The sequence below is a fragment of the Temnothorax longispinosus genome, chromosome 5, assembly GCF_030848805.1.
Source record: "Temnothorax longispinosus isolate EJ_2023e chromosome 5, Tlon_JGU_v1, whole genome shotgun sequence".
NCBI classification, from domain to species: Eukaryota; Metazoa; Arthropoda; class Insecta; order Hymenoptera; family Formicidae; genus Temnothorax; species Temnothorax longispinosus.
The window spans coordinates 6,643,428-6,669,021 of NC_092362.1; the positions used below are offsets into that span (position 1 = coordinate 6,643,428).

The window sequence follows — 25,594 nt, forward strand, 5'->3', positions numbered from 1 at the left end:
CGTTGTTACAGAGTGGGAACTTACAGTATCCATGCACACATTATATGTCAAGCGTGTCATCGTCACGCGCTGAAGAAACTCGGCTTCATGATAAACACATGCACGAGAGTTTAATTTACCTCACGTTAATTCGCAATAATGAATATAGAAGTGGTAATATATTAACATGAATAACGTTATGTAACGAGCGAGGTTTGCAATTTAGCCAAACAAAAACCCCACTCCGGTTTTTATCGGATTTCCTGCTATTTATTTTTATCCATCTCCAAAACACGACGACAAAATCACGTAATCGGTAAATCGCGCTGATTAAACCGTGCTTCTCGCGTGACAACACATTTTTTCTTATAGCAGGTTTTTTCTTAATTTAGAACAGCTTTATCGAACGGCTTCGGTCAACTCTAAAAGTTTTAATATTTTTCTATCAATTGCAAAATTTTCTCACAAATCTTCTTTTTCTGTGATTATATCGCAGTGCAAAAAATTGTAGGATATATTAAGGAATGAAAAAGATCGCATTTTTAGTATGCGCAACGTACAAGCGACAATGCTAAAAATAAAATTACTTTAAAATAATTTCCGCCATGTGTTAACTTCAAGCACATAATTCCGCTGTCGTTTCCGGTTTACGGTTATAGCTGCACGAATAATTCCGAGTGTGCCATTTCGACCGCGAGCGGCATGCGCTTAACGGTCACGCAATTGCAATTAGTTTGCCGCGTTTCAAAGTTAGAACTCGTCAAAATGTTTTAGCGCGTGTAATATAGAAGCGATTAATTTGATAGTATCACCTGTAGAGCCGGTGAAGTGGTTGTGAGAGAAACACCCACCGACATCGGTAAGCCAATTCTGCGTTCCTGTTGTTGAACGAAATACCGGAGCGATAACCGGCGCGCGTATCTATTAGCGGTGGTATTCGGCGCTTTAATTAGTGCGCATAGCGCAATAACGCTCCCTGCTGGGCCTGTCAATCTATTATCGACATGCTCTTATTTTTTATCGATTTAATACGACGAATGCCATCACTGCGGATTAAATTCATCCGACCAGCTGTAACGGTGCGGACGAAATATATGTGGCCGACGGATTCTTGCAACAAGATTCTTTTACTTTTACACAAAAGATATATTTTAAACAAAAAGCATTTATTATAATTGTTTTAATTCGGTAAAATTAAAAAGTAATAGATTTTATGCATTAAAAATATGATTATAGGAAAAAAATATAATTATACAAGAAAAAAAATGGTATCTCCTGTTTGATAATTTTTGGAAATACGTCATAAGACGTATCATAAGAATTATTAGAACTAAAACTATAATAAATAAGAAGGAATTTATTGCGAAAAATATCAATATCTGTGGATTTATAAGATACTTATTAACATCAACAATATTGAATTGATTATCAATTTAATAATACATTACATATTATTACATTTGCAGTTTTGTATAAAATTTTATTTAAATTTTATTTAAAAAAAATAGTAATCGGCACGTGATTCAAAAGCATAAAAGTGGAATATATAAAATTGATAAAAATTATTATATCAGGCATAAAATCCTGTCCGATGGCTAAAAATGTTAAAATTTATTTATTCGATTGCCAAAGTAGATCGTTGAAAGAGGGAATAAAAGTACGGGAAGAAACTCGCTCATTTCCCTAGTTCGAAGCTGTTTTCTATATAGCGCAAATATCGTATTATGACATTCTGTCGAGTCGATAGCCGACCAAATATCGTCTGCACATGGTGGGTCAATAATGCATCGCTCTTGCAGGTGTTTGCGCGGAGAAGGAACGATGAAACGAAGATTATTGGAACTGTACGACCGCAATAAGGAACAGACAAATATATCGCGCAGAAATATTCGAGCGTTTGTATCGAAAGCCAATTTCAATTATAGTTATTACTTATTTCTCCTAAATAATATATAAAACCTGTATGTATATGTAACACGAATTTCCTGCAATTTAGCAATTTCACTACGATGACATAACATATTCTACATTCATTTCAGTTTCCCGTTTACATCTCGACGATAGAATAGTAAATGCATCGTTACAGCGTGGCTCTCCTAGCCACGCTTGGTGCTCTTACATAAATCCCAGATCTGTCAATTTCGCGAGAGTAGATTGCCATTGGCGTCAAAAGGGTTAAACGGCGCGTCTCATCGAGTCGAGCAACTTGGAAACTGAGCAAGGGCGAAACTCCTCTTAATTGTTTCGATTAAGTCGATATGGAGCGGATTTTCCCGTGTCGAGAGCTGTTGTGAGAATTCTGCGTTTCCCAACCTTCAGTTTCAAGCTTGTAATTTTCCAACGAAGAGAATTTACTTGCTATATTTGCACAAATTCTCGCAGTAATATTTGCCGTGTACAGTCTTCTTTGTTTGCCGCCCATGTTCGTATTCTCCGTGAAAATTCGTACAATGCTCGTAAAAGCGATAGCTAAAAATATGGCTATACGATCGTATTTTACGAAACTTTCTTTCGCAAAAAGTTACAGATACATGGAGCACTGTTATCGGATTTGCAGCAATACTGTAGGTATAGGATCATTTTCTTCTATAAAATTATGTGCTCGAATCTAGCGACAGAATATTTGCATTTCCTTTTGAGACACTGTATACAATGCGCAATATATTTATATAACTTGATCACTTAATGGTATAATTTCATAATATGCAAACTGCAAAATTAATAAAGATAAATTATGTTTAAAGTATAAGAGAAAACACAGACATCATCTAAATTAACTTTTGCGTTTGTTTTTACAGGTATTGAATATCTTTTTTATGCATATCTTTCTACAGCTCGTTATGAACTTTTTCTTACAAACAAGCGCTCCAACTTTGGAATTTTAACTTCGTTTTAGTTTCAATATCTTCTTTCTCATTCCTCCTCATTTTATGAAAAAACGAATTAAAATCAACCATATTTTCCAATTTCTGAATTCATATATTTTTTGTTCCCTATATACTCATTGCATGTTATTTTTATATCTCATCGCGCACCGGCCCTTAAAGACATCGTGTCAGACGTACCGAAAAGGGTGAAGGTCGCGGAAGGATCTCATGCAAATCTCATGCAAATTGTCGTCCCGGCGCGGAAATAGCGACGACTGCGGCCGCTTTGAGAGAGAAGAGCGGTGTCGACGGGACACTCATCGTCTTAGAAAGCGTTACGCCCCGGCGATCAGCCGTCACCTTTTTCCTCTAACACGCGGAAGACGAGCGGAATGAAAAGGATCAAGTTAATATGCGTCCTGTGCATGGCAACGTGGAATAATTCCGCGAACCCTATGTCGCCTTCTGTCACGTCGACGCGCCTAGAGAGACGTCAACGAATAATACGCGCGCTTCCTTGAGATAAATTATGCTTGATTGGTTGATGATCAAAACAGAAGTTGTTACAAAAGTACTCGCGAATATATCTGTAGTCGACAACGCATTTAAAAATTTTATTCACTCTCTTTTTATTCTCCGTCTTATCATTTTTTTTACAAAATTTAATAAAAGTAAAATACAACAAATATATGTATATTATATTGTTTTACATTTACACATTCCCTGATTTTCACTAATATATTTTAATCTTTATTACAAACTGTTTTATAAGATATGTTATGTTGCAAGACAAATTCGTGTATAAGATTTAAAGGGAATGTTATTCACAAAATATTAAAAATTCACAAAATTTAATAAAAGTAAAATACAACAAATATATGTATATTATATTGTTTTACATTTACACATTCCCTGATTTTCACTAATATATTTTAATCTTTATTACAAACTGTTTTATAAGATATGTTATGTTGCAAGACAAATTCGTGTATAAGATTTAAAGGGAATGTTATTCACAAAATATTAAGTTTTGCTCACGTTCCCAGAGCACGATATCTTTGGGGACGTGTCGCTCTACATAGTAAATGGTCGGAGGAATGAGAAGTCGCTTTCTCAGCACATTATTCGACGTTTGTATCGGTGGAACTTCCGGCCAGGCGCAAACTTGACCGCAGGTACACAAGAAGCAGATATGTTCCTCGAAACTCAACACACGTTTACCTTTCGCTCGGGGGGTTTCCATTTTAACATCGTACATCGTCCGCATAAAGCCTTGAAGCATCATATCTCGTGGGAGATTACACTCAAGTATTGCGAATTTTCAGAAACAGCGAAGTTTCAGTGGTAAATAATTCATTCGTGAAAATCGCGATTATTTTATTTTGCAAAATATATCTTGAATCATAAAATATTATAAAAGTCAATTGTGGTATATTATACTGCCAATTTTAAAATTTAATATTAGATACTTAATATCAATATAATTTAAATAAAGTAATTTAATTTTGTATTGAGAATCCAACTTGAAATTAAAGAGAAGAAATTCATATTTTTAATCATTTATTATTAAAATATTATTAGTGTTTTTCAATACTATATTTTGACGTATAGATGACAAAAACTGTTTCACGAATCAGCCAAAAAATGTTGTTAAAATTGAGAATTTTTAGAATGTTGTGACGCATCTTTCTCAAATCTAAAATTGTACGTCCATGTATATTCATGAATAGCGGCACGCGTCAACGATACGCCTTGATCGCATGGAAATCTAGTTATCGGAAGATAATCTCGCAACTCAGGTTCACCGTTCGTTTCACGGTAACAAGACACGATAGACAGGATGCTACGTAATATGGGCGATAGAGAACAGAGAGCGAACAGTGAAGGAGAAAGGGATGTATGGACCATCAATGCCCTCCTACCATATCTGATCATCACAGACGCACGCGATGCAAAGTGCGTCCTGATCCTGTTTGCATACTCGACATGCCTCCTACACCACAATGATACGTCAACATCAGTGACCGGACAATACGAGCAACCTCAAACTGCGGTTTAATTCAAAGTCCCGATAGATTCGCTGCAATTTGGGCGGCGAGCCGGAATTCTATCCAATTTTGCGAAAACTGTGCGTTAAAATCGCCGAAGTTATGGTAATTAATTAGGTCGTTAAGCCAATCGTTTCCACTTCTCGCTATCGCGACATTTTCCATATTACAAAGTCAGTTTTGAACAATATAATTGCCATGCTAATCGAATAATAAAACTGCCTTTCCATGTACGATATTCGAGTCTCTGATAAGTTTGAAAATTGATTTAAATTTGCCCGGCATCTAATGTCTATTATTTAATGACTTCTCGAGCAATAATGGCGTTTTATAAATTCAAATAACGGTAAAATTAAGGAGCAGTTTGAAATATTCCTGATATCTAAAAATACCCATCGATTATCCACACTATATGAATTTCATGCGCTTGCAATCATCGATTGGCCGCGTTCCCACGACTTTAATAACTTTTAATTTCTTTAGTATCACCGACGAGTGCAATTCCTCGCACCGTGAACAATAACTATATCCGAAATCTTCTAGTTCTGAATCAATTCTGCGAGAATGTTGCCTCAAATATTTGATGCTTTAGATTGCGACGTGACTCTATTCGCGTCGCGTTATGCTGTGGTGACGTCGCAATTAACAACACGCCACGTAATGGCAATTAACGTTTAACGCGCACCAAGTCGAGAACCTCGTTTATGTCTCAGTCGGAATGCGTCCTCGCCCGAAAATTCGTTGCATTAAATTTGCCACACGTTGTACGTGACAATGTGACCGAGTGAATATACCTACACGGGGTGGTCCCGAAAGCAATCTTGCTTTTGACGGTAATTATATTAAAACACACAATTTAATTAACTTAACGTCATTAAAATAATAAGTTAACGATATTATTCAAGGTATGCCTTTCCTTTCAGAACTGAAAAAAATCCGATAAAGATAGCCCATTCTCACAATTTGCAACATAATCTTTATATAATTTTTTTGCGCATAAATGAAGGAAAGTAAATATTCTAATTTGTAGAAAATCTAGCGGAGACTTATCAGTATCCAGTTTCAGTTTCATCTTACTCCATCACACCGCATATAAAGATAAAGCCGAGAGCTGGGAAACATTTCCGACGCGCATTTCTTTCATACAGTTTTTACGATAGTTATCGGGCGTGAGGTAGTCATACACGGTACTTTACGACGCGCTTTTGTCGCATATGCCGTCCGTTATCGCAAATTGAGAAGCAGAATACTCATGCGCGTCGTATACTCGACACTGGAAAAGCGAATCGCGGCAACGGACGCCGTCGTTTAGTTACAGTTTTACTGCACCTCGTTGTGCGCTAATGAACTTCGCGGTACTGCAAGACCGACGATGTCTGTTTGCGCCCCGTCGGACTGCGGTCAGTCGCATCTCTTGCAAATAAAGCGAGAGTCCATGCGCGCGTATTATCACGGTATTTGTATTAGACGTTAAACATTGAAAATATATGAAAGCTTCCAATCCGGTCTTACGGTGGTTGGATTTTAATTTTTAACGCTGGATTAGTCTTTTCTCTCGCATAAAAATAAACGTGTCCTTTACCTTATATAACACCATTATACAGCACCATTTGTATTTAAAAAAGTGGACTTGTAAAGTATCTAAAATTAAAATCTTGCCTGTCACTATTTTAATAACTAAAAATTTTTTATCTAATTTAAAAATATATATAGATCTTAAATTAGTTTTAAATCGTTCATAAAATAATAATAACTCCATATAATGATTTCAATAATATTTTATCGCAGCCATATAAGATTACTAAGATTCAAAAAAATTTTAGAATATAACGGTATAATAATTTGTCTCAAATCGGAAGTAACAGGATGTGTTGAAGATATAAAAATTAAAAGTAGAAAAACTCATCAAACTCTCGACGCGAGATTTCTAATTCAAAATTCAGAGATTTTGATTTCATATCTCTGTTCCAATTCAATTTCATATTTTTATTCGATACACAAGGTAAACATCGGATTATCGATCGATATAACTGAGAATAACGTGAAAGAAAGTTATTAATTTTTCTTAGTATTTTCTCACGACATATCATCGTCTTTTATGCGCATAGCTAACGAGCGACCGCTAAATTGATTATTGGTCGAACCATATTTTCACTCATCCTCAGCCAGATTTTCTATCTCACTATTTTCGTTTACCAGAAATACGAATCAACGTGATCTCTAAATTAATTACGTGAATTAGAGACGCTAATGCAGATCTTTCATAAAATATCACTCATTGTCTATTAGAAAATAATTTTGTTTCAAAATGTTAAATGTGTAACTTTAAAATAACTTTTGTGTAATATAGGGGACTTCAATTATAGTTTATTTCTCATATCAAAGGTTTTAATAAAATCGAAAAAGTTGGAACTTTTAATTTGAAAGAGACCCCAGATCTTGTGTGTCTCCTCAGAGAAATATATTTCTCATATATGTCTTAAAAGTTCTATAGACGAGAATGTTCTTTGCGCTTCCCATTGCAAACGACGTGTTCGATAACTCAAGTAAGCTCTGATTTATCGTTATCGCGGCGGCCCGTTTATCTTTCGCTGCAAAGTCGGCGCGTTTGATACTTTTGTTTGTTCCAGGATTTCCCACGTATACCAGCAACGCCAACCGTCCACGGCACAATGGGAGGCAGGAATAAATTCGATCATCCGCGATAATGTCGATTCGTCGCGTCCGAGAGGAAAGGGAACGACTTCCACTTTTCTTCGAGATTTCGGCTCATTATTCTCGTTGTTTCTATTCTGTTTCCGGACAAATAAATCGGTCAGAAACGAAACTTGTATAACTATAGAAAATATAGACGTGAAATTGATTCCGTTAGACAACGGAGCTTGCGATCAAGTTTCATTGTGATTTCGGGAAAACATTGTGAATTGTTCATCACTAAATTATATTGTAGATATCTTACAGATCTATTTTATAAACTATCATTAAACTATCATATTAATAATTAGAACAATGATATATCGTATATTAAGACATCAAATTATTTTTGAAAGTATTTAACATAAAATCATAACTTCGTAGTAGTAGTAAAATTTTACGATTTTGTAATAAAAAAAATCTGTAATTGATAGAATTTATACACCAATATACGTATAATATAAAATAATATTTTACTACTTTTTGTCACTATTTTTCAAATATATGGTTTGTGTAATAAATTTTTTTTAAATAAAGAATAATATTTAAAATAATGTGTATTATTTTAAGTTTATTTTATGTTCTGTTCCTTCTTCATTGACGCGCGCGGCTCGAAGGTTCTTATCTTATCACGAGTATTTCGCCCTTTCAATAGAACGCAGCGAATTGATCGAACGATTTTTCTGCACGCTTCGATTTCCCTCTTGTGATCGTTTTCATTTGACGCTCGTCAGACCACGCCTTTTCGTTGTTATCTATCTCGCTCGTATTGCCGGCACTCGCATTATCGCTTATTACCGGTCTTTCATCGACCAGCACACAATGGCGATACATTCATTGTGTTGTTTAGCATTGTGATGCCGTCTTCTATATCGTCGATCATTCTCCATTTCGAGTGATCTCGCCCTTTTCAGGTGTGTAGCGCGATACGCCATGCGTTGCATATATTCTGTTAACACAGTCATCGACAAATATGCTCGACTGATCGCCGAAATTGTAATTGTAATCCGTTCCTATATATCTAATCTTTTCTATTCCTTTTGTTCTTAATGATTTAAAAGTAGGTTCCACTTAACGCCCGCAACGCTCTTAAAATCATTTCATCCTTGTTGTTTGTCAAATGTTAAATAAGGATGAATGATGCTCAAGAGCGGGCGTTAAGTGGAACGCACCCTTAAAGTCATGCAAATCTGATATATTATCAGCTAATAAAATTGGACTTGCAAAACAAGCCATATTTCTTGCAGTTTAGTAGACTGGATCAAACAACTAAAATACGATAAAAATATATTTTTCCAAAATGTTACTTAAAATTTTGAATTTTATATTCTATTTTTCCTGACATATCACGCGCGTCGGTCGACGAAAGTTTCGTAACGCGACACACTCGATGAATTGGTTATCGATCAGTTTGATAATCCGTTCGCTATGCAATCAGCACACCAATTTCATCCCACACTCTCGTTAGACTCTCAGTTCTTCCTTTTGCTTCTCGCCTGATCGAGTTTCTCGCAGATATAAACAAACATATGAACTCAAAGGATATTTGCACGCCGATGGGAAACAACAGAATCAAATTTTCAAAAGCAGGCCACTCGCGTAAATTAAAACTTGCAAACGAAGTACCATTGCCAAGAACAGAATCAAAGTACCGGGGATAATTCAAAAAACAATTAGACTTTTTGACAATTCTATAATTATTTAACTTAATTTTCCTTTCTTTATTTTTCTTGATATATGATAACTATTTTATAAATAACTAGCTAAACTACCCGGCGTTGCTCGAAATTATCACAGTGTCAAAGGGATGAAATTAAGGGAAGAGGATTTCACGATAGCCTATATTTTCCGCAAAGGTCTAGAGAGTATTGCAAAATTTGGTCCAGATTGGTCAAAGGAGTTTAATAAGAAGAACCCAGACAGACATTCTATCTTTATATATTTATATAGATAGTAATATTATTATATTAATATCAAAATATTACTAATAAAATTTTTCTGTGCTATTATCATTTTGTTATTAACGTTAGCATTTTTATAGTATTTACAGAATTTTTAAGGCTACAGATATATTACAATTGCGCGTTCGTGATTATTAGACGTGCAAATCACAGTAACACAGGTTATATGATGTTTCGATATTAATTAATGTTTACTTTACCACTGCTTTGGTTGCAGGCAGCTCTCGTTATACCCCAAGTAAACATGGTGCATATAATCTGACATGTCCCGCGGGGATACTTCGTGATTATGTAACAACAATGCAGTAAAATGACCTGTGATATCTGACCATCCGCATTACGTCGCGGTGCAGCTGTCGCAAAGATATGAAAGAATGGGTATTGCGATAGTGCAGCTAAGCTAAAAAAAATAGAAGTAATTCTTGTCGCCACTCGAGCGACGATATTTATGCATTTCTCAAGCCAATTTCAGTTTAACTCTATGCAATGCGCACAATCCAATAATGCTTTAATCTTGTATAAGCTTGTTTGAATAAAAGCGAAGAATTTAAGTTTATTGTAAGCGATCGTCTACTGTAATGTCTTGATCAAACTAGTAAAATTTCTGGTGCTTTAACATTCTTACTTTTAACAGAAAATAATTTTGTTTTGTTACTGCCATTGTAACAATTATAAATTTTTATATAAGAAACTTCGTTACGACATCATTTAATTTCTTCAATTTTCATGAACAGGACACATTATTATATTGAGCACTTTTTAATTAATATAAGTTCTGCGTCGATAAAAGAAAATATTAAAATTTTGAGGTCAAAACACCTAAGTATTTTTTATCAAAATTTTCTATCGTTGCAACTTACTGAAAACAAAGTATCACCTTGATCCAAATTCAAGTAATACGGACAGCGCATCTCCTTCTTGAAATACACTCAGCGCCATCGATTGCGCGCATATAAACACTCCATGCACTCACATACGCTCACACAAGCTTGCAAAAGTATTTCGCGAGAACTATTTTTGTCGCCGGCTTTTCGTTCAACGATGCAAGTCTGTCTTTCCAACGGCGCGTAAGTTACCCTGGGAAATCCAGGTTTCGGAATGGATATCTGATCTGGGGAGATCCCCGAGCAAAGGAAAGAATACGATGCGTTTATAGTATGTTCGCGAATTCAGACACTTGAATAGAATTGCACGAGAGTGATATAAATTATCTCTCACTACGCAAAATATATGATATTTGAAAGGATTTTAAAGACTCATAAAAGCATTAAAAATATAAACATTGAGAAATATATATCTCGAATAAAACCAGAAATGTAATTAATACATATTTCGTTTGGAGATAAAATATATTTGCTTCTTATTCATCGAAATACCTAATTTAGAATCTTTTGATTAACTTTTTAAATTAAAATATTTCAATTAAACGTAATTTTAATATATTACGTTACATATATGTATATATATAACATAACGACGTTATAATGTTCTCTGTAAATCCGTATTTTCAAAACTGATATAAAACTCGTTGAGGGAAAAAAAGGACTTCTCATTTTTTCTTGAAATTTTTGAATACAAAGAATACCTACTGAGAGCAATCTGTCTAAAATTTGACACTCGGTATGCGTTATATTTCGTCGTACACAGTGTGCGCATATGTACGCGACGTCATATCAATTGTTCCTGAAAAATACACACCATACATTCCAGGGTGAGAATGATTTATGAGGTAACGCGTTGAATCTTAATCGAATCGAGATAACGCGTGCGCTACGCGCTTCGCAAACCGCTTGTTATTCTTATCAGAGGTGCCATGATTCCGTTCGGGCATAATAATTTGCGGGCCATTCACGCATATCGATGTGATGTATCAATCCCTCTATTAATGCCAATTCCTACATATCGCGCAAATTCACGCTGTAACGCTGTAAAGCGTTTGAATAATTCAAACGGTCGCGTTTCGCCAACGTTATTAGACGTATTAATGTTATATTACAGCATTCGATAATTAGATTACACGGCTCGGATAACTGGTAAAATATCTGTAAAAATCTCTAACACGGTTCAGACCGAAATTCGCTAATTAGACACTAATTAACGTTGATTAATATTGTAGTACTCGGTGATCTGAAGTGGTACCCGAAACAAGTGAATAATACCTTGGTATGATCAGACATCAATTATGCGTGATTTAGTGAAATCAGGAAAACAGATCGAAAAAGATCTAAAAATGAATAATATAAAAAGTTAATTATTCTTATGAAAATACGCTTATATGATAGAGCATATGTATATAGATATATAATCAATACTTTGGTTGAGTGGCAGTAATGTTAGAAGCTTCGAAGCTTCTGATAAAAGATAAAAAATATCGCGAGTAATCTTCTATGCAAAAAACTAAATGCATTATCAGAGAGGCTGTTGACTGTTCATTTACCCGCGATCCAATTTTGTTAACCAAATGCATGGAAATTTGTCTTGACGATAGCAGCCGATGGGACGATTGAATAAGACGTTATCCGTGTACGGTCGACGAATTGGGGACACGTAGATCCAACCTCGATATCGAGTAAAATTTAATCTCGGATTTTGAGGTTGCGGATCGTGGCGGAAAAATTCGCTGGTTAACAATCGGCTGATCCGCCCGGATGAGTATGATATACGCAGCGCGAAAGTATTATTTGAGAGACATATTGGTACAATGGAATAAAAATAAAAAAAATATGATTTCAACGTATAGCGTATATATAACACTTATCGCATATATAATTATTTCAAACAAAATATTAAAAAATCCCTTCTTTGTAGAATCATAAAAAAGATTGTTGCAGTAAAGCAAGTGGATTTAATTTTACATTAAGCACTTTCACGTATCTTTTCACATTATTTCTCGAAAATCTGTTTTCCTTTTACTCGTGGACTGTAATTTAATCGCGATTAAAAACGTTCATTTACACCTCAGGATCATTGCCTCATCAAAATACATATAATTTAGTTTTATCTAATAATTCCGAGTACACGCTTCAAAAAAAGTTCACGATATTGCGTCTTATCACGAAGCACAAGGCGTCGCATCAGACCCTCTTACAAGACCCATTTTCACGAAACTTAATCCCGGTATTTTTCCCAAATTAATCGGAATTTTTTTGACGGTAACGACCGGTTTTAACGAAATCGAGCGCGTGTCTGTTTATTGATCGTTAACAGTATTTCCGGAGTAAGGGCCAAAGCACATATGACAGTCGTAGTCGTGGACGTAAGTAACGCACAAGCTTTGGCGTATCTTGATTTGTCAGGTCGAGGACTACGACCGTCGTATATCGCTACGCCATGTTATGTGCTTTGGCCCTAACGCAATTTTGCGCGGTGGAAACGCGAGATAACGAGCTCTCGACCGCGCGAACAGTTGAGCAAAGAAGATCGTGTTTGTTTCACATTATACAGGATATCCCATATTTACCCCGTTCCTTCTTTCATCTATTTTCTATTCCATTTGGAATGGAAATTTTAAGCGGTCAACGAGAATGTCGAGATTAAAAACCGACAATTTGTAAATGACTCATGAATAAAAACAATAGGTTTGTTGCATATCAAGCGTCTGAGCTGTAAACCCATTACGAGGCATTATTTCTCGTTTAATCCCGAGAAAACTTTGTTTTAATTTTCAATTTGAAGCTGAATTACTGAAAAATATTTAACGTCGGAAATGTGATTTTAAAGGAATATGAGATAGATCTGGAACACTCTATGCGCATCCCGACATTTTCACCTGAAGCAGAATGCGCGGCAAAGCTGTAGAGAATCTCTCGCTTTTTCTCTGGTACCACGTCGCAATACCTTATCTTATAATATAATGCCCGCGTGCAAGCTCCAAGCGTGTAATTGCGGTCGCCGTGTTAGAGCAAGTGCTACGAGAGAATTTTCTCGTGCGAAATTTCCCCGTTGTTCTCGAAAAGAGATTGCGCGCGGCACAATGAAACGAAAGAGGCGTAAGTCTTTCAGAGAACAAATGTCAGAACTGGTCATGAAAAAAGGAATTTACAATTCTACTTAATAGCAGTATATTATTTGCAGCGACAGTATTATACTATTTTATTAGTATTTCAACATCTTAATACCCGAACAATGCGTTAAATTACTATCTCCAGTGTTTCAAAAGTGGCTCTAAAAGCTATAAGTCAAAAGAGAGTTCCCAAGTATCAAATATAATTATTTCTAATAAGTGATAAAATTCTTGAAAATAAAAAAGTGAAATTAACAAAGTAATCGCCATTGCAAATACGCCTAGACCTGAATATTCAAATATTACCATTAGATGCCTGACAAGAAATCGAATTTAATTAACAATCTGTAATGAATAATTGCTGGATGGGGAGGGTCGTTAGTTAATGAAACAATCTTCTGCCTGCGATATAAAGAATCACCTAATGTCGACGTAACTTTCATGCGATCATTGCGTGCACGAAAGTAGGCGAATCACGATATAGCTCCCTATATTGCTTCTAGTCATGAATTACTCTTCGCTAATGATAATTATCATATGTAAATAGTGCAAATAAATTAAACAGAATTTATCGTCAAATCAGATCGATGTATTCAATAATCATTGCATACGGAATAATAGGCAATTTCAGATTTAGGTATATTGTTTTAGCTTTATAGCTCGATTAATAGTAATTATATGTATGTATACATATATTGTGTATAATACATATATGTATACACACACAATGATATAATCGAAAACAAATAAATGAGATTACGGCCATACGTCGATACAATTGCAAATGATCATCGCATATAAACGATAAGCGAAGGTTTATGGCTTTAAGCTGTACGTCCGCCGCGATTGCGTTATCAAAGTCGATACCTCGAGGCTCGTGCTATACCCTACCTATTTGTCAAAATCGATCACCCATCACGTTCGCAGACGAACATATTGGCCGTTTCTTCATTATGCGGCTCTTGAAGGGATCATTCCTCATAGTCGAGGTATATAGAGTGGTGTAAGAAACCGGAGTAAACCTATCGTTACGTTAACTTTCCCTCATTGAATTCAGGGTAAAGTCCTTCGACTCACTTTATCTGAAAGAGGTACCATTTCGCTCGCTCACGCGGAATCGAGAGACCGGTCGGGTAACAACAGCTTTCTGCCTCTTTTGTGCGTGCCAAGTGAACCGCGTCCATTCCACGTCCTATACATGAAACAAGAGGTATATGACACGTAAAACTAAGCCACCGGAAACCAGAGACGGCGAATAACGACAGTAAGGGAGAAAGAAATGAGAGAGCTCTGAGTGACGTGGAGCGGCAGATAAAAAGCTTTCACTTGCTCTTCGAGGACAGAAACGGCTGCAATTTACTATTAATACGTGAAGCCAGACGAATTGCATACCGGATATTATTAAAATTTAATGTATAAATAATCGATATAATTTGTAAAGTTACATACTCTATATAACAAAAACTTTGTAGGAAGAAAAATTGAACCGAGGGAAGGAAACATACAATTATTTTAATTGCTTAATATCGCATTATGAGCTTTTTCTTTATTTTTTTTTTTAATTTTTATCTTCAACTCTCTGATATCTGTGACACGATCATTTTCCAGTTTGAACCATAAAATTATTAATTCCGCATGAAGTCTATAAATATTTTTGCAATCTCTCTCTCTCTCTCTCTCTCTCTCTCTCATTCTCACTCTATGTTATTAAGACTCTGACTGTAATCTAAAATTATTGCAATTCAAAAATTAAAGCTGTTTTAGAATCTGAGCTGCGCGTGAAGATAAGAGAAGGCATAAATGCAAATAAAATTTCAGGGCTTGTATTATCGTTTTCAGATGAGCTTCCGACGCAATTGAGAGCGTCGATCGCGTCCGTTGTCGAGGACCATTTACGCTTACAAGTGTGGAGTGTCAAATCATTAGGAGAACTGCAGTTCAACGTTTCCTGAAGGAGACGGACACCGACAACAACTCGCTCGCGCACGCCTGACGGAGCACAAAGATGATAGGCGGCGATGTAGATAGCGAGACGAAGACGAAAACCATTCTGATATTTCTGTACGCTTCGGAACGAACGTTAACGTTGCATCCTTCATGCATCCTTCCCTTACGGCTATCCGTACACCGCAGCAATTGCAACCGCGAGAATACAACCGTGATGTTTCCGACTCGCGCAGCAAGTTCGTTACGAATTCGCGTTCCAAGTTTCGCAACGAATGCACTCCGAATAGTACCGTCACGGTGCACAAATACACAAGCTGAAATAATCAGATGTACGGGCTATTCAGGAAGTTTTCGATTTTCCCCGCACGCGATGTGGTTCTTTATCTATTAAGAGAAAAGTCTAATCTTTCTTGTGCAAATTCTTTTCCTTTGTGATTACGCACTAATTTTTAGATAAACCAGAAGTTTCTTTAAGATATTTTCTATTTCTTTTAATCTGTTAGATATCTTTGTTCAGAGTAAGATTTATACGAGTTACTTCTAGTCTGCAAACAATCGGAACATTATCCAGAAATCTTGTGTAGATTTTGTGTGTGTGTGTGTGTGTGTGTGTGTGTGCGCCCGCGCGCGCGCGTTTAAGATCCCGGTTTTTCCAGGTCAGCACATATGAGATGAAAACATCTCGATAAAATTTGCTGAGGATGCACGAATGCTAATGCAGCACACACCATCTGAAGGCTGCAAAGGAACCTGTTGCTACCGTCATATGGACCGAACGACAAAAGTCATCAAGCGGAGGCTGCTTTCTATTTTCTCTCTCAAGACTTTAAGTTGTCTTTGCAATCTATGGAATTGTGTAGGCGTCTGCAATATTATGTTCACCTTTGACATACACCCATGCACAGACGTATACCCAATATTACTAAAGGAAACAATAAAGTCCTATATAGAAAATGTAATTTAGCAGTAATAATAACAGTAAAATAATATTCCTGACTATACCTAATTAAAACAATATAATTAAAAACTAGAAATTTGTATATTTCAGAGGTGCAGAATTATTAAGATATTATGAAAACAGTTTGAAACAAGTAAAGGATTAAAAAGATAAAAAAAGAATAATTCATTTTCTTGTATAGTTTATAAGTAAGGATAAACTACGTCAAGCAGTAACGTCGAAACTTTATTATTACCATCATTAAAATATTTAAACGTAAACTTGTGTCTTCCTACGTAAATATTAATAATCGATATTTAGGTAAACTGCGGAAGTTGATTCGATAATGAAGACTCGCGGACCGATAATGAGTGAGAAATAATTAAAGGGTACACTGTCGTTAGCGGTGCAAGCATCGGTTTGTTAAACCGAATTAACTCTCACGGTTTCCATGTATGTACAAGATGAAATCATTAGAGAGGTACGTGTCCGCCTGCAAAATCCTCATTACTGGAATGCATTAGTTCATGTAATTTTTGGGGCTTATCTTAAAAACGGAATGAAAAAAGAGCGCAAGAAGAATATTATTTCCAAAACTTAAGTGCCTCGTCCAAAAAAAAAAACGTGTGAGATAAAGCGAGTTTCATTAATCAACGAGCGCGTTCGCTAGTAAATCGCTAATTTCATCTACTACAAGCATTTTTCTCTTTTCTCTCCTTTTATTATAAAGTAATGCGAATTGTAAAAAAAAAGTAACGTTTTATAACGACGTAATGCGACCTGACATCCAAGTATTAATTACGTAAGTCGAGTTTTAAATTCTTCGTAATTTTAAGATTCGCCTGCGATATTCCTGCGAGTTAAGAATATTTATATAATTTGGAAAGATTGTGTAAAATAATTTAGAAAATAAATTTTAAACTGCTTCTCACTCGATCTTCCGTGGACTTAAGACGGAGAAATATTTATCAAGTCAATTACTCAAGTGAGTAACCTCTTGCAATGTTAATTTCTTTGAAAACGTGCCGTGTGACAAGTTCTAAAAGGAGATTATAGTATAATTTTGCCGTGTTCGGCATCGTTGTCATCGAGATGCGTTCCCATTGCATCCTCGCTAAAGAGAAGAGCCGCGACGAAACTTTCGCCCGCGCCTTAACTAGCTACGGCGTGATTAACGAGCCGTCTTAAAATGCGAGCAATCGACTCACCCGGACTTAATGTCCGGGAAGGAGGCCGATGTAAGCCGAGGAGATGCGGAATTTAATTTCGCGGATATAACGAGAGCGGGTTGCAATTACAGCGAAGGGATTAATTGAGCGACATACAGCGGTACTCTCTCTCTCTCTTTCTCTCTCTCTCTCTCTCTCTCTCTCTCTCTCTTTATCTTTCTCTTAAATTCGGAAGACCGAGATCTTTGCGATCGCTAGGACATTCTTTCACGTAGAAGTTTACGTTCTTGAGATTGCGCATTCCTCTTAGGATGCTGGTGAACAGCGTTTCGCACTTTCGTAAACTATCATGAGTTAAAAAGCACCGACTCTCAAATACGGCATCTTAATGATGCATGATAAAATTCCTCATTTTCTTCTTGTTTGTAAAAGAATATAATATAATATTTAAAATATGATATGACAGTACAAAATCTATTTCCTTTAAAATGATACATGTAATAAGATCGTATAAACAAAGTATAGAGAATCATTCATGAAAATCTCATAGAAATAAAAATTTTCTTTAATTTATCTTAAATTTTTTTATTTTTATAATAGAGACATTTTCACTTCGTACTCTGAAAAATTTATCATTGCTGTTGAATCGAATCTACGCATTCTCTGTTCTCTGTCTCTTTTTCTACTATCAGATATATCTTTCCCCTTAAGAGAAGATAATGCTGACGTTAATTGGTCACGGCATTTTCCTGAGAAATAGTCTCAGATAAGCCTTGTGCGCTTGCCGCAAATGGTACTCGTCATTTGAGATAGCACAAGTGAGCATATTTTCAGTCTGGAAAAATTATCCTCGGCGTCAACCAAGGGTGTGTTCCGTTTTACGCATGATACGCATAATGCATCGTTTATCTTTGTTCACCAAATGTTAAATAAGGATAAGTGATGCATTATGCGTGTTATACGTGAAACGGAACGCACCCCAAGATTGTACGACTCTTGATAAAAACCGACGTTGAATTGTTACGACGCTAATGATCCATAATTAATTCTCCAGTTAGACTGTTCGCATTTAAGTCTACAAAATCGGCTAAAGTGCACATTTGCTTTCACAGAAAAGAACTTTAAATGTTAATTATGAATGCTAAAAAAGTGCAATCTTTTAAATAAACCTTTTAAAGAGACAAGTAAAAAAGTTGCGAATAAAAACTACATTTTTATAAATGTAATATATAGTAATAAAATATATCTTTTTATATTCTTTTAATTGCATTTATCGCGAACGAAAAAGTATATTTATGTTAAATATTTTAATCAAGCGAATTTCACGATTTTTTACTACTGTACGGTATCCGACGTGACGGTAGAAGTATTAAATCTCAGTTCAGTGCATAAAATACTCCGCTCACGTATTTCGTCCTGCACGAACTCCTTCCGGACATTAAGGTACACGTCCTTTAAAATGTAGGTGACATCGCAACTCATATACTTATTTCGTTTAAATGAAACTGGACTCTCTAGGACAAGATCTCATTACGAATTTATTTTTCGTGGTCGATATCACGTGTCCCTGTACAATGAATACCGTGTAATATGGCGATGACCTCATATATTATCAATTTTTATGATACATTAAATATGTATTGAAGACGGCGCGTATGTAGTTCACGATAGTATACAGAATGTAACAAAAACATGACGTTTTGGATCTTTCGGACAACGAATTCGTAAGAATAAAAACTAAAGTAATATATCATTATATAAGAAAACAGAAATTATTTTTGGTGTATTAATTTTTACTTTTAACACGTATATAATTAATTAAATTTAGAGATAATTACTTCTTAGCACTTTTATCGGGTTACATTGTACGCTCGAGTACCAAATTTATGAAACTTGTTTCTCGTTTCAGATGTCTATCGGTGGCTCTTGTTGAAAAAGAGAAAGCTACGAGACCAATTAAAAGTTGCGGTATGTTTGGCACGCGCGTGCTAAGGACTTGACCCAATGTCCTCGGAATTTCCAAGATGCATCGAGCGATGCATCGACTCGATTCACCCGATCGTATCGCGGGGTACTTGTTGAATACTCGAAACAGGAATTCGATACGCAGCTGTCACACACTCGCGGACCTCGAACAACTTGCTCGACGACGATATGCAGTATGGAGTTACTTTCAGACATTTGGGTATTTCAGGCTAGAAAAAATCGACGTTCTACACGGGGGGATGGGAGAGAAGTACAGATTACGAAAATATGAGAAAAGCAATGAATTTGAGATTAAATCGAGGAAAGCTTGTGTCTCAGAAATAGTACGAAAAAGATAGGTCGAATGCATAGAGTAGGTTTAACGGAATACATTTTTGGCTGACGGCGCATTGGTTTGTTTTACTGAAATTTTTAGAAATGTAAAAACTTTGTAATTTGAAAGGAATATTTTCTGTTCGTCATTTAAATTTTTATTGCTTTAAGTGAAAGTATCTGGTATTAATTTCAAAACTCCTTATGTATATAAACTATTATCTAATGTAAATCGGTGAAGATATAAAAAGCTTACGTTAAAATTCATGCGTAATAAAAATTTTAAGAGAGGATGACATAACATCTGATAAATTCATTTAGAAGCTGGAACGATTAGGTGGTTAAATCTTATGCGAAATGCTTTCATAAGCTTTCCCTTTGTTTCGCAAAATGGGGAAAATTACTTGCACCACCGACTCGCCCTTTGGCTCATATTAATGGAACGTATTTATGGAACGACGACGCCTCCAGGGCTGCGGCCCATTTAGCCGGTAAGGTTTAGCCGTTGTTCTCGTGATTCGACATACCCGGAGGATTTACTCGTTGGACGGAGCTCGCGATTACGATTACTATAAATATTGAAAAGCGCAAGAGGTTACTTTCTTAAGTTAATAAACGCTACCGTTCGCGTGCTCTCTTATGCTCGCGTCGTAATATCAATATTCATACGAGTACACGTCTTTTGTTTGTGAGCAAAAATATTGGCATGGCTGTGGCGTTGCAGCGCGAAACTTCATGAATAGCTTTTTAACATTGTTACCGCGTAATCGATTTATGAGCGAGAGCGCGTTTCCGAAACGGTGGCACAACTTCTTCGCGCCATGTTTCGTCATCGACAGTCGCGGCCTAATTTACAGGAATGAAAAGCCGTAGCGTGTTTTTCATGCGGAACAGCCAGCGGGTTCATCGGAAAATCCCGTCTTACGAATTTTAACTCAAGTTCGCGACGAATACGAATAGCGTAGACGAGCAAAGTTTTATCCGGGTGACGGATAACGATGATGAATGAATCTGCATGTTTCAGTGCAAAATAAGGCTTTTTATCCCTAGTAAAGTTTTGCCTGAATAACTGTCGTTCCTGATCGGCAATAATATCCCTCGAGTGAAGTGCTTGCGAGGTGACATCGTTCTTTACTAATCTGTCTTGGAATAATCTTTCATACGACAGTAAAGCAGTCCCGTAATATTTTCCTTCGAACGGTAATATAAAGCGATGTCCGATATGAAAAATGAAGCTAAACAGATTTTAAATAAAATTTTTATCGCCACGACAAGCGTAAATTCGAATCCTATCTCACAACGATCATGTGTACCAGAGGTAAATCTTTTATTACTGAACACGTGATAAAATATTTATTTACATATTTTCGTTTAACTATGAAACCCTAGATTGAAATTGACTAACAGAGCAAAATATATTTTTCTTTTAAATATAAAGGCCGCATTTGAACCCTCTGTATATATAAAAATATTAAAAAATTGCGCAACAACTTATTTATTTATAATATATCAATTTAGGAAACAAATAGTTCGTGCCGTTCATATTTTTATCCATTCGTCAATAGAAAAAGTAGTCATATAGAAACATAGAAGAAAGAGCTATTTGAATCAGTTAAAAAAAAATCGGATAAAGAACTTTTCAAAACAAAAGTCTCAAAAAACCAAATAGCTCGATGATTAAAAAAGCCGCTCCTACCCTGAAAATTGAAAAACTCCCTGCTTTGAAAATTTTTTATCAGATTTTTTCTTTAACTTTCTCAAATAGCCCTTCCTTATCCTATAGTTATATAGAAATATATAGTTATACATAATTATTTGCTGGCATCTATTATTATAGCGAACTAACTATCGCGTTCGTCTATCATGAGATTATACATGCTCTTTTCCCGGGACGATCGATGTTGGCTCCTGTTCCAATAAGAATTATCGCTACTCGAGTAACTATTGTTACGTGAGTGCTCTTGTAACGCTCATCGGCACTGTTGAATGATCGTCAAGAGAGAAAAGCGCGAGTGCTCACATTTCAAGGTTCGTCATAGAAAGATCTCATAAAAAAATCCGAGAAGCATTCATTCGAGGACCGATATTTTGTGAAAAGCGTTTTTTAAAGAGCCTTTCTAGGCCTTTATTAGAGGTCGCAGGAACTACGATTACGCGCTCCTCACGGGCATAGTCAATATTTCTTTTAATATTACAAGAAAGACAGAGAGAGCAAGAATATGAAATATTTATCTCTTTCACTTTATATCGACCGTAATGCACACATAGTGTAAATGATTATCGCGACCCTGCATTATATCAGTTGATTGCACGTGAACAACTATCATGTACCGCGGAGTAACCTAGAAAATCGATGTTAATTTTCAACAATTCATTGATCACTTGGAAGCTTTTTTCATTAAAATCGAACGCTGAAATATATTAAAATTAATATTCTTTTCACGTGCCACAAGCTCTTAGTTTCCTCGGAAATATGGAGAAGAAATTCGAGGCTTTATTACTAAAATATTCAAAACTTGCAAAATACAGTATCGGAATTTTCTCCGAGGAAAAATCGGTTTAAAATTTTTTTAGGCATCTGTCATGCAGATTAACCTCAGCACCGTATATGTGGCAATATCGGCACCCTGCCAAATCGTGACGAGAAATTCAATTCAATTTCCCTTGAAAGCGTATGATTTTCAAAGAAAATGCTGTCACCGTTCATCGATATTTCAACGTTATTATTCCACCTATATGAAATATTAATATTTTATTGCAACTCTATCACATTTTTTCTGCGATTTTATATGATTGTGAATTCCCCCCATTCCAATCACTACTGACTGTAATTTTCCTCTCAACAAATAAATCATCGAACCGTAAAGTGATAATATTTTTAATATAAATCGTATTTTACAAATATCAGAGCTATGATACGAATTAATGAATGTAAAAATATTCATAATTATATTCTCTTTGCGTTTTATATCTAAAGGTGTTTACTTCAAATGACAAGCTCATCACGAGGTTTTTTTCCGCAAATATTGTTGGAGACAGTACTTAAGTGATATTTGAGAAAACTTATTTCCGATTCGTTCAAAGATAGAATTGATTTAACGAAGTCGATGAGGTATTTACTTTTCAGTAGTACGAAGTTAAATATGGTGTACCTGAGTTCGATTGTCTCGCGCACGGACAACTTTACGAGAATTACGTGTTTTTTCTCAAACCATGGCAATTTTATTGTGCTACTTACGTCACAAAATAATTAACGATTCTATTATCTTAGCGACGAATAAAAATGAATGTACGAAACCTGCTTTTGAGATATGATCATATTTTTACGCCAATCACACAAAAAGTAAATATTAGAATTATATCTAGTATATAGTTTTTATCAAATAACTTTTAATTATAAAATAAATCGCTTTTTAAATATCATTATGACAATTTCTAAAATTAGATATTTAAAAAAAAAAATTTAAAATTTATCGCTTCAAGCAATTTAAACACAAAACGTTTTCAATAATTAAAAAAATTAAAATTACTGTTAATAATCTGAAATAAACTTATTATATATGTAACCATCAATAATTTGTTGACCTCTCCGCAACTACTCATAAATAGAGAGACAAAACGGTCGACCTTTATGTTGCGGATCAAGATAATGAAAACTTTGTCAAACGATTTAACGAGACAAATTTACAAACGTTCATTTACCACCGTGATCAACTAAATCGATCGATTACATTTGATCACTATCGATATTCCGGCTGATTATAAAACAATGTTGCACGATAAAGCGTAGGACGTCGCAGTAGTACGACGCAACAGGATACCCGAATGCGGAATGCAGTTTTCCGTCGCGGGAAAATGTAACGTTCGCTTTGTAAATCGCTCAAACGAGATACGGGCCGCGATAATTCGTCGCTCGAGGCTCCTCCGCACCCGTTGAATCCTCAGGAGATCCGCGAGGGTACCGCGGGAGAAAGATGGTTGATAACGCGTACCTGTTACGCCGTCGTGGCGCTTTCGGAGTCGCGTAAACTTTTCTGCGGTGACGGCGGCACGTCGTGGTATATCCTGCTGGATAATGTTACAAGTGAGGGTCCTCCCGGTCCTTCCGGTATCGCGTCGAGCGAATCACACCTGAACCGGATGCAAACGGATAACGCGGACCAACGAAATCGACGGACGCGGTAGGCTCGCGTCGCGACGCCGCTCTGACGATCGTCGGCGTCGACCCGGCCGTAGCAGGCTACCTCGCACCCTCTCTCCTGGTACCCGTCACCACCACCCCCGGCTGCGTAGTGCGGCGCGCAAGCGTGGCCGCAGGTGCGGGGAAGCGCGCGCTTCCCCACGGACACCTTCACGCATCTTGCGAGCAAGGCAGGTACCGTTTACGTAGGTGCCACGACCTCGGATGTCGCAGGCAGGTAGCCCGCTGCTAGGTCAAATGGATCATCCGACTCCACGACGTCTTTCACTTCCTTCGTCGCGAAACTTTGACATGATTTGCGAAGAAAAGATGGATGATGACATAATTTAAGCGATGGACGTACAAGAAAGACTATACAAGAACTAAAGATATATTAATTACAAGTTCATAATTTGATAAATTAAAGTTGATATAATATTCAATTTAGTAAAAAGAGTCCGTAAAAAGAATTACATTACACATAAAGTGTACCAAAATTACCAGATGTCTTTTTATTGATGGATTCTGTGGGTAAATATTGTTAATTTTTCTTTGACGGGAATGTCGAGATACAAGTAATTAAAAAAGCAATGGTTTTCGCGAATTAAATTGCAAAGAACCAATGACATAATATAACAACAAAACCACATTTTTCGAGCACAGTTAATTTAACGAAAAATATACTTTAATATAATTTTAATTTAAAGCTTAATTATGACGAATTATATAGATTATATTATTATAAAACAAAAAATTGGAAAGTTGTAAATGATGATTCCGCTTTATTTTCTATCTAGACAGAACCATTTTAATGTTCATGATATATTATTATATAATATTTGACACATGTATTATCAAACCCATATAATTTTAAAATATTATAAGTATATTATATGTATAATAATATTTTAAGTATAATATCATATACGTATATAGCCTTGCTAAAATCCACTAGCTTATCCAAACTAAATCTGTAAGCGATTAAAACTACTTATTTGTTTAAGCCTACATTGTTTTCGAGGTAAACACCTATTCACTACAGAAACTCTAAAAATAATCCGATGCAAGGGAGAAAATCCACGTATCGTATGACGACGCGACGATTTATCTTCCACGCAGAGAGACCTTTTGTAGAAATATAAATAGACTTTCAGTCGACGAGTGCACGCGGAGGAGGACGTACAGGTCGAACATAGGGATTTATGTGTATGAATGGCACTTTCACCCATTCGTGCGTGGGTTATGCAACCTGTACGTCTCACCCCACGCACTACTGTTGACGTGTGTCGCGTGGGAGTGTAAAACAGTATGATTTCCGCCCTTCCAATTTCGTCGTCAAAATTCACTTGCCCTGCGAAAGGTGATGCGTTGCGAAATTGCTCCGATAGTTGGAATCCATCTCGTTAAAAAATCAGTTTGCGTTTGTAAATAAATTGTTATATCTTTGTTAAAGTCTTTTTCTATTCATGTTTAACTTTTTATTTCGTTATTTCGGACTCCGCTTTTCATGA

The 25,594-nt window shown here is 36.0% G+C and overlaps 1 protein-coding gene across 2 annotated transcripts in view; it reads right to left on the reverse strand.

Moving 5' to 3' along the window:
* The window catches only part of LOC139813198 (uncharacterized), an 87,173-nt gene that overhangs the window by 44,587 nt on the left and 16,992 nt on the right, over positions 1–25,594 (reverse strand). The window contains exon 1 of one of the 2 annotated variants that reach the window (XM_071778572.1): positions 23,896–24,120. The exons of the other annotated variant lie outside the window; for it this stretch is intronic. The gene's annotated coding sequence lies outside the window, so the exon portion shown is untranslated. Of the gene's footprint in view, positions 1–23,895; positions 24,121–25,594 lie in introns of those variants that run through there. 2 annotated transcript variants of the gene reach the window in all.